Below are 9084 nucleotides of genomic sequence, written 5' to 3'. Positions count from 1 at the left end.
TCTATCAGCTTCTCCTGCTCTTGTATCTGAATCAGTAATCTTATCACCAGGTCTTACTGGATCTAGGCAAAAAAGTTGGCTCCTAAGATAGGCCAGGATGGCCTGACTCAGTGCACCCCATGTAGGTCCTCTAACCTCACCATGTGGTTCTTGAGTTCAAATCCCAGAGAGAGAGAGAGAGAGAGAGAGAGAGAGAGAGAGAGAGAGAGAGAGAGAGAGAGAGAGAGAGAGAGAGATGTTATTACAAGGCGACCAGTAAAAAAATGCAATGTCCCCAATCCACAGTGATGAAGTAACCAAAGTGAAGCGATCCCAGCCAACAAGACCAGAAATTTAAATGCCAAAAGTATCATATCCCTCTTTATTTCATTTAACTCCTAGTCTTCAGAAATTCATCAAACATCCAAATTTCTATCTTTCTATATTCCCAAATGTTAAAATGAGCCACTACTGCAAAACAAGTATACTACTAATTACAGGTGATGCGATTTTGAAAACAATAATTTTAAAACCAAGAACTGCACACCAAATAGTAATTTTAAAACCAGTTCTTGCACTCGTTGTAGAGTAGCAAGTCGGATCATCTCCTTAGGGAACGAGATTAAGGCACACAATTTCACTTACAAACTCACTTTATTAATATCTTAAGAAAAAAGAAAAATTACACTATTTTTAAATTATAATGCAAATAAAAAGATACAACAACAAAAGTTAATTCTAATCTAAGCTTGAGACCACTTTTGTGCATGATCAAGAAACTCTAATTGATATTCACCTTAACCCACCCTCCTCCTTGTTCAGTAGTGGTGTAAGTTTTATGACACAGATTTTTAAAAGATATTTTTGATAAAAATGGTTTATGCAAGCCAAACACCAAATAATAAAAACTGGCTCACACTAGTGGTGAATCCGAGTCAAACTCAGGAAACAAAAGAAAACTTTATATTCTATCGAAATCTACTCTTTATTGCTTTGAAAATAAAAATAATTAATTAACTAATCAACTGATAGTACGACTCTTTGCGGAAAGCTTAAATAAGTAATAATTAGTTACAGGCCTTTTACAAATTCAAATTAATAAAATAAATAACCCTAATCTAAAAGAAAAGAAAAACAAGGTCTTTAGTGCTTGAGCTTCTAGTCCCTTAATTTGCTACTGCTTCAGATGAACCTAGACATATAAGTGTATGACAACAACCTGGATCTGTAAGCTCATATATTCTTCCCTCACGTGATAAGGGTTATATTAAGGGGCCCTCTGAGAGGCTAAAAGAGCTCTTTTGAGGGCTCAAAGGGATCTTTTACTGACCTCGGAGGGATCTTCAAGGGCTCGTTTGAGGGCTCACCGCACATATAACCAATTCCCTCCAAAACACAAACACAAAACAAAGAAAAACTAAACAAAAATTTAATGTTAGTTTGATAAAAAATCACAAAATAAGAATCTAACTAACCTATAACATACTAACTAACATGTAATAAACTAATTCACTAAAAGACAAAATAACAAACAAACAAACTAAATAATAACACCGAAACTAATTTGTAACAACTAATTTAACAATCTAACTAAGAAAACAATAAACTAAGCTAATCAAAAATCAAGATCTGAACTACTATTAATTTAACTAAACAAGAAACACATAATTCAAAAAAACTAATTAAATAAATTCAAGATTCTAACTAAAACTAACTATTCAAGAAAGCAAATAACAAAATACTAACTAATCTAATGATTGTACGGATTCAACTAAATAATTAATCAAATCTGGAAAATATTGAAAACTAACTAACTTAAATAGCCTATCTAATATACTTAATTACATTAAACAAGAAAAACAAGAATCGGCTAATTGACTAACCTACCCGATTTACATGCAAGATTGAAATCAAAAGCTGAAGTAAATCAATGAATAAAATTTAAATCTAACTACTAATGAATGCTGGAAATAATAACAAACTGAATTAAAATATCTAACTAATTGATTATCAATGCACACAAATGAATAAAAAATTTTATCGGCTATTATGTATTTAATAAAACTAAAGCTATTGTGACTACCAAATTGAAATTAAAGATAAACAAACCAACGTACATTAAACTACTACTAACTAATGAATTGAATAAAAATAAATTGCAGAACACTACAATTATTTTATGAAGAAAACAACTACTAAGTAAACGGAAAATGCTAAAAGCATAAATTGGTTAACATGATTAAATCTAATCTAGTTTTGAATTAAACTAATTTATGTCTAATGAAATTAACTAATCAATTTTGATTAAATCACCTAAAAATAGGAATTGGCATGAATTTAAAATTAAGAACTAACTATAAAAAAATACTACTATCCAACTCAGCACAAAAATCAAGGAAACCGACTAGACTAAATTAAGCTATTTTATTTTATTTTTATATTTTTATATTTTCAAATGATGAAAATAAAACTTAACTAAACTATATGCAATGGATATGCAACAACTAAATTAAACTATATGCAATGATGAAACATGATGAGTGTATGCTATGAAAGAAATAACAACTAAATCTAGAGAGTAAACTATGAAGAGATGGGGGAGAAGAAGCAAACCTCACGATTCGCCTTCGATGGAGGGGTTGGGAAGATGAACGTGGTCTTCCTCTCGGGCTGCACGTAGCTCCAACGATGGAGACAAGAAAAAGTCGGCAAAAGCAAGGATTAGAAGCAAGATGAAACAAGAAGGGAAAGAAGAACCGAGGGAGGAACCGACCAAGAGTGAAATGGGGGAAGAAGAAAAAAGAGGGAGGGAGACAAAGCTGCATGAAATCCAAGGAAAAAGACACCCCTATTGCTGAAAAAATACTATTTATATTGAATACATTAGGTCAAAACTAAACTTTCTAAAAAGTCCAACTAGATTTCAAAAATTCTAAAACTTCTCTTCTCTAAAAACATGTTTCATAAAAACAACTTCTAAACCAACTAAAATATTAGATAACAATTCCTAAACTAATTAAACTACCAATTAAAAAGTCCTAAACTAATCAAAATAACGAAAAATGCAGGAAAGAGCTTGAAATATGCGATTTTACCTTTATTTTCAAATTTAAAACAATTTCTCAAAAACGCTGATAAGAATGAGTTTTTAATGTGATTTTTTGATGAATCATGCAAAAAAATAGTATGTATAAGATGCAAAATATATGCATGATCAACTAGCACACCGCAAATGAACTACATGCGAAAGCAAAACTATATTATATCTATACTACTAACTAACACAATAACTAATCAAAATAAAAAAAGTAATCAACTAAATGATTCTAACTACACTAGAAATAATAGGAAATAACAGCAAATAACTAAAGCAATAAACTACTAAAATTATCACTAGAATGAATGAACAAGTAATGCCATTAAAGAAACTATACAATAATTAATCTAATCTAACTTAATCAATTAAACTTCTTCGGTTCTCTAACAAAAAAATCAGAAAATAAACTTCTAGTAAAAAACTTAAATAAACTAAAAAAATTACAGCAATATCAAGGCATAAATGAATATTAAAGAAAATTACTAAACTACCCTGAATTATGCAAACTAGCTAAAAATGGCTAAAACTAAAGACTGCAGTTTGGCAGAAAACCAGTTTTTAAAAACAAGATGAAGACACAGTCAAATCAACTCTGAATGAGATGAAACTTTTCAGAATTTAAGTTAACACCTTGACAAAACTAAAAAAATGAATTTCAGATCAAAACTCCACAAAAAACTATATAAAATGATGACCCAAAGTCTGACAGAAATTCTGCTGATTTTATGCAACTAAGTCTACTTAACTATAACTTAACTATGATTAGCATAATTAAAAATCTAATTAAACACAATTAATTCCAACAGAATTAATGCTAAAATAGAAATTTAACTAATGCTAATGCTAATCTATTCTAAAACATGAAATAAATAAGGAAAAACAATTATACTATAAGCATGTAAAACAACATTATCTATACTAACTACAATATCAACAATAAATGAATTGAATAACAACTAGAAGTACCAACTAAGCTACTTAAAGCAAATGACAACTAATTAATTTAGCAATTGAAACAAATAAATAATGATAATGTAAAGCAATTAAATAAAAATAATAAATTAAAATTAAGACATCTAAATTAATCTAACTAATTAATATCTAAGAAACTCACGACTAGGCTAATTAACTAATTAACTTAAACTATTCTACTAAAGTAATTAACAAAAATAAACAAGAAAGTAAATATCTAAACCAGATCATAAAGCACATTTGAAACTAATCATATTCTAAAATTACAACACAAACTTTCTAAACACTTAATTATCTAAATTGGAAAGTAAATATTCAAAAAATAGAGAAACTACCTAAGCAAATACTACTTACCAATTGAAAATGCAAGAATTCTAATTTAGCAACTTCTTAAAACTAATTGCACAACTATAAAAAATTTAGCAACTAATCTAAGCTACTACAGAAAGGAACTCTTAATTACCTTAATGAAATTAAACTAAGACAACAAATAGTTCTAATTTAGAAAAGACTAAAATACAATTTTGAAGAGACTTTATTTTTAACATGTAAAACCTAATTTTCTAAGGCAAAGAAAAAAAAAATAGACCCTAAACAGACCTAATAAATTAGAAAAAAATATATACATGACTCTCTTAGATCCTAGAAAAACACAGAAACAAAAATCACTGAAAATTTTGAAATGGTTTGGCTTAGAAAAATCGGAGATCAGAGTTGGGTCGGATCTTGATTCTGCAGAAACTGGTTCTGCAAAATCACAACAGAACTCTGATAAAACCATTGCTATCTCTTGAATGACTAATCCAAATGATCCCAAATTTGGACTGCAGACTCTAGACACACACACTAAACTACTCAAAAAATTTCAGCCCAAAATGATTTCAGGATTAGCATGGAGAAGCAAGGCAAGTCAATGTTTTGTTTCAGGCCTGTCGTCTAACAGGTTTTGGACAGATCCACTTCTTGAATCCACCACCGATATTCCGGCCAAAGAAATGAATCAAAATTTATTTTTTCTACAAATTAGATATATTAAACTGATAGAAATAAAATAAAATAAAAATTAATTACTATAAAAAGAAAGCTAAAACGATTTTTGAAAATAAAATAGAAATCTAACGATGTAGAAATCTAATTATACAAAAATCTAATTACTCTATTATGAAAGAAAGAAAGAAAGAAATTTTCTTTTTCAAAGAAACAACTAAATCAGATAAAAATGTGAGGAAATAAGATCGAATCTTAATTATCTAAACTACAATGCAAGAAAATAAATAAAGATGCAAAATAAATCAAGATGCACAACTCTAATTAGACTCGATCTTAACGACAAGCAGTGGGTGAGAAGGCGCACCTCAAGGACTGCCCGACAAGTTTGGAGAAGAAGAGAGCAGTCCAAGGCTTCAAAAATCATGCCAAACGTCTCCTAGATCTACTGCTGCACAAGTTCTCTTTGTTGAATCTGAGGCTGGACCCAAATCAACGAGGAAGGAGATCGATAGAGAAGCATAGAGGGCCAGTGGTTGCAAAAGAAGATTTTTGGTCGTCGACTATGAAGGTAGATGGCGTTCTCATGCCAAATCCGAATAAGAAGCTCCAACCATGTAACCTACAATAAAAACACAGCAAGACACACAAACCACAGAGAAAACATGAAAAAAAGAAAAGAAAAGAAAAGAAGAAGAAAAAACGTGAAGAAGAAAAAGAAGAGATCAATGTAGAGAAAGAAAGCGGTTTTGGAGAAGAAGAAGAAAAAAAAGAAGAAGGAGAAGAAGAGGCATGAATCTATGGGCCTGGACGGCTTACCCTAATGCCGAAAATTAGTTTTTATAATAATATTTTAGTTAAAAATCTAAAATCCACTTAGGTTAAAAAATATTTCAAAAAACTACCTATATTATAGAATTTTGCAAATTACCTCTAGGCGCCACTTGTAGAGGGAGTTTTTTTCTCACCTTGGATCTTTGGATGTAGGAATGGATTGACTTTGGATCTGGTCCAAGGCCCAAGATATAGGCTTTAGATTGGATCTGGATCCAAACTACCTCAAAAATCGATCCAATTACCTTGAAATAGCGCTGTCATTCTCATTTTAAACTAGTTTTGAGTGAAATTCGAATTGTGGCTTCTTTGTACCTAAAACAATATAAACATGGCTATTTATCATATAAAAGCATATATAAATGCATGAATTTATGATAAGAATGATATGCATTTCATGCATCATCAACAGGTATCCTTGGCATTTACTCTATGTTATTATAATGCATGTTGTTAGAAAAATCGTAGGAAGCAGTAGGTTGTTTGCAAGATTTTCTTCAGAAATTAAATTAAGAAGTATCATCTAAAGACAAATTGAAAACGAGCGGTTGGATTCACCATCTACATGAGCAGACACAGTAGAATGAGAAAAAATCTTAATCATGTACACAAACTGTCACAAGCTTATCTAGAAGCATCGTGCGATACCTGGTGATTCCAACCAAGTCAGCCTTCTGAGTTAAGGAAGCAACGCGAACACCCCGCACCACGGTGCACAATCACAATAGAGCGTGCACAATCTTAAAGAGAGCAAGGGAGAGAGAAACAGAAAAAGATTGAGAAAGAAAGTAACTCTTTTTTATAAGTTTCAAGATTACATAGAGAGAGTGAGAGGGGGGAGGGATCCGTTACTATTGTAGTTCACAGGGGATATTAGGCCAAAGGCCATTTATGTACACTACAAAAGACCAAAGAGGTATTTACATCAAGATAAGAAAATGTCAACATGGCGAGTTGGAACACGCTCTCCAGCCTAAACTGGCACCATCCTCAGCACGATCTATTGCTTGTAGTCTTCGATGGATTGCTGAAACTGGTGAATATTGCGTGGAGTCTCCCAACGGGCATCACTCTTTGGTAGTCCTTTCCATTTTACGAGATACTTCTTTACTTCTCCTAGATAGTTGTTGGCGTGATCCATGATGAATTCAATTTCTCGGAAGGTCGACGTTGACATTTATGTTAGAGCTCACTTAGGAATGGGAGCTCGTTGAAGTAGACTGCGGCTGAAATCCTCTTCATCTTCATTGAAGGGCTTTAGATTGCACACGTGAAAGACAGAGTGGACCTGGAAATTGGCAGGAAAGTCTAGCTTATACGCTAACTTTCTGATCCTTTGGGTGATGAAAAAGGGTCCATCATATTTCTGAATGAGTCCTCGATGATGTCCCTGAAAGATAGCCATTCTCTCAGGGTATAAATTGACCAACACTTTATCTCTGACTCAAAACTCGATGGGTCGATGGTCTTGATCCGCCCATTTCTTCATTCTCTTAGCAGCTTTATATAGAAATGCCTTTGCTAATTTAGTTTGATCATGAAGCAAAGGGCGCCTTTCCCTGACCTTGGGCCGCTATGGAGTGCGGTGTCTATCGTTGTTGCCCTGTCACAATCTCGAATGGACTATGCCCCGATGATTCACTCTTTTGAAGATTGTAGCATAACTGAGCGATATCCAATAGCTCCATCCAATTTTTCTGATTTGCACTTACAAAGTGCCTCAAATATTCTTCTAGCATCCCATTAATACATTCAGTCTGACCGTCAGTCTGCGGGTAGAAATTGGTGGAAAAGTGCAACTCAGATCCTAGCAACCGAAAGACTTCTCTCCAAAACTTACCTGTAAACTGAGCATCATGATCACTGATAATGCTCTCTGGAATGCCCCAATACTTCACAACGTGCTTCACAAAGAGTCGAGCCATATCTTAAGCTGAACAATTATTAGGGCCAGGCACAAAGGTCACATATTTTGAGAACTTGTCAACCACAACGAAAATGATACTGCACCCCTCAGTCTTCGGTAGGCTAACGATGAAATTCATAGAAATGCTCTCCCAAGGTCGACTGAGGATGGGGGAGAGGTTCTATTAGTCTCGCAGTCTTCTAATTCATGGCCTTGTTTTGTTGACAGATCAAACAGGTGCGTACGTAACCGTCTATATCATCACGCATTTGAGGTCAATAATAAACTCATTCCATCAACGCAAAGGTCATTGTTTGCCCTGGATGTTCTACCCAGAGAGAATCATGTCACTCCTTCAATATCTCCTGGCACAAGGATCCTCATTGGGCATATATACTCGATTGCCAGTTGTTATCAGCAGTCCTTCTTGTTCCTAGAATTGTCTCGTCTTTCCCTCTTTCACCAGAGAGAGAAGATGTTGCACCATGGGGTCTTCTTGTAAGCCCTCCAGAATTCTGTTGAGGAGGTCACTTTGAGGTCCAGTCCCTCCGCTCTTATCTTTAATCAAGGCAGCCAACCTAGCCTTCCTACTCAATGTGTCTACCACTATGTTCATTCTTTCAGGTTTGTACTCCAGAATCATGTCAAACTCAGCTAAGAACTCCTGCCACCGAGCTTATTTAGGACTAAGCTTTTTTTGTGTTTCAAAATAGCTCGTGCCAACGTTGTCTATGTAGATAATGAACATTGAACTCAGTAGGTAATGCCTCAAGGCACGTAAGCAGTGGATGATAGCGATCATCTCTTTTTCATATACCGTATATCGCCGTTCAACATTGTTTAGCTTTTGACTCTCAAAAGCGATAGGGCGACCATCTTGCATCAATATACCTCTAATGGCAAAATCAGACGCATACGTGTATACTTCAAATGGTTTTCTCTGGTTTGGCAACTGTAATACCAGTTCCTTTACCATAGCATCCTTAAGAGTCTTGAATGCTCTCTAGCATTCTTCTTGCCAATCCCACTTTTTGTCCTTCTTTAAAAAATTTGTTAGATGTGTCGCAATAGCTGAATATCCCTCGATAAAATGATGATAATAGTTAGCTAGACCCAAAAAAGATTGGAGCTTAGGGACCTTGGTTAGAATTCCCCAATCCTGAATAGCTCTTACCTTCTGACTATCAATCCTTAGACAACCCTTTCCAACCACATGGCCCAAGAAACTTATCTCCTCCTGACCAAACATACACTTTTCTCTTTTTACATACAAACCGTTGTTCTTTAGAATCTGAAACACCATGCGCAG

The sequence above is a fragment of the Nuphar pumila genome, chromosome 13 (genome assembly GCF_984573655.1).
Source record: "Nuphar pumila chromosome 13, dmNupPumi1.hap1.1, whole genome shotgun sequence".
NCBI classification, from domain to species: domain Eukaryota; kingdom Viridiplantae; phylum Streptophyta; class Magnoliopsida; order Nymphaeales; family Nymphaeaceae; genus Nuphar; species Nuphar pumila.
Note: the sequence above shows the minus strand (reverse complement) of the source record.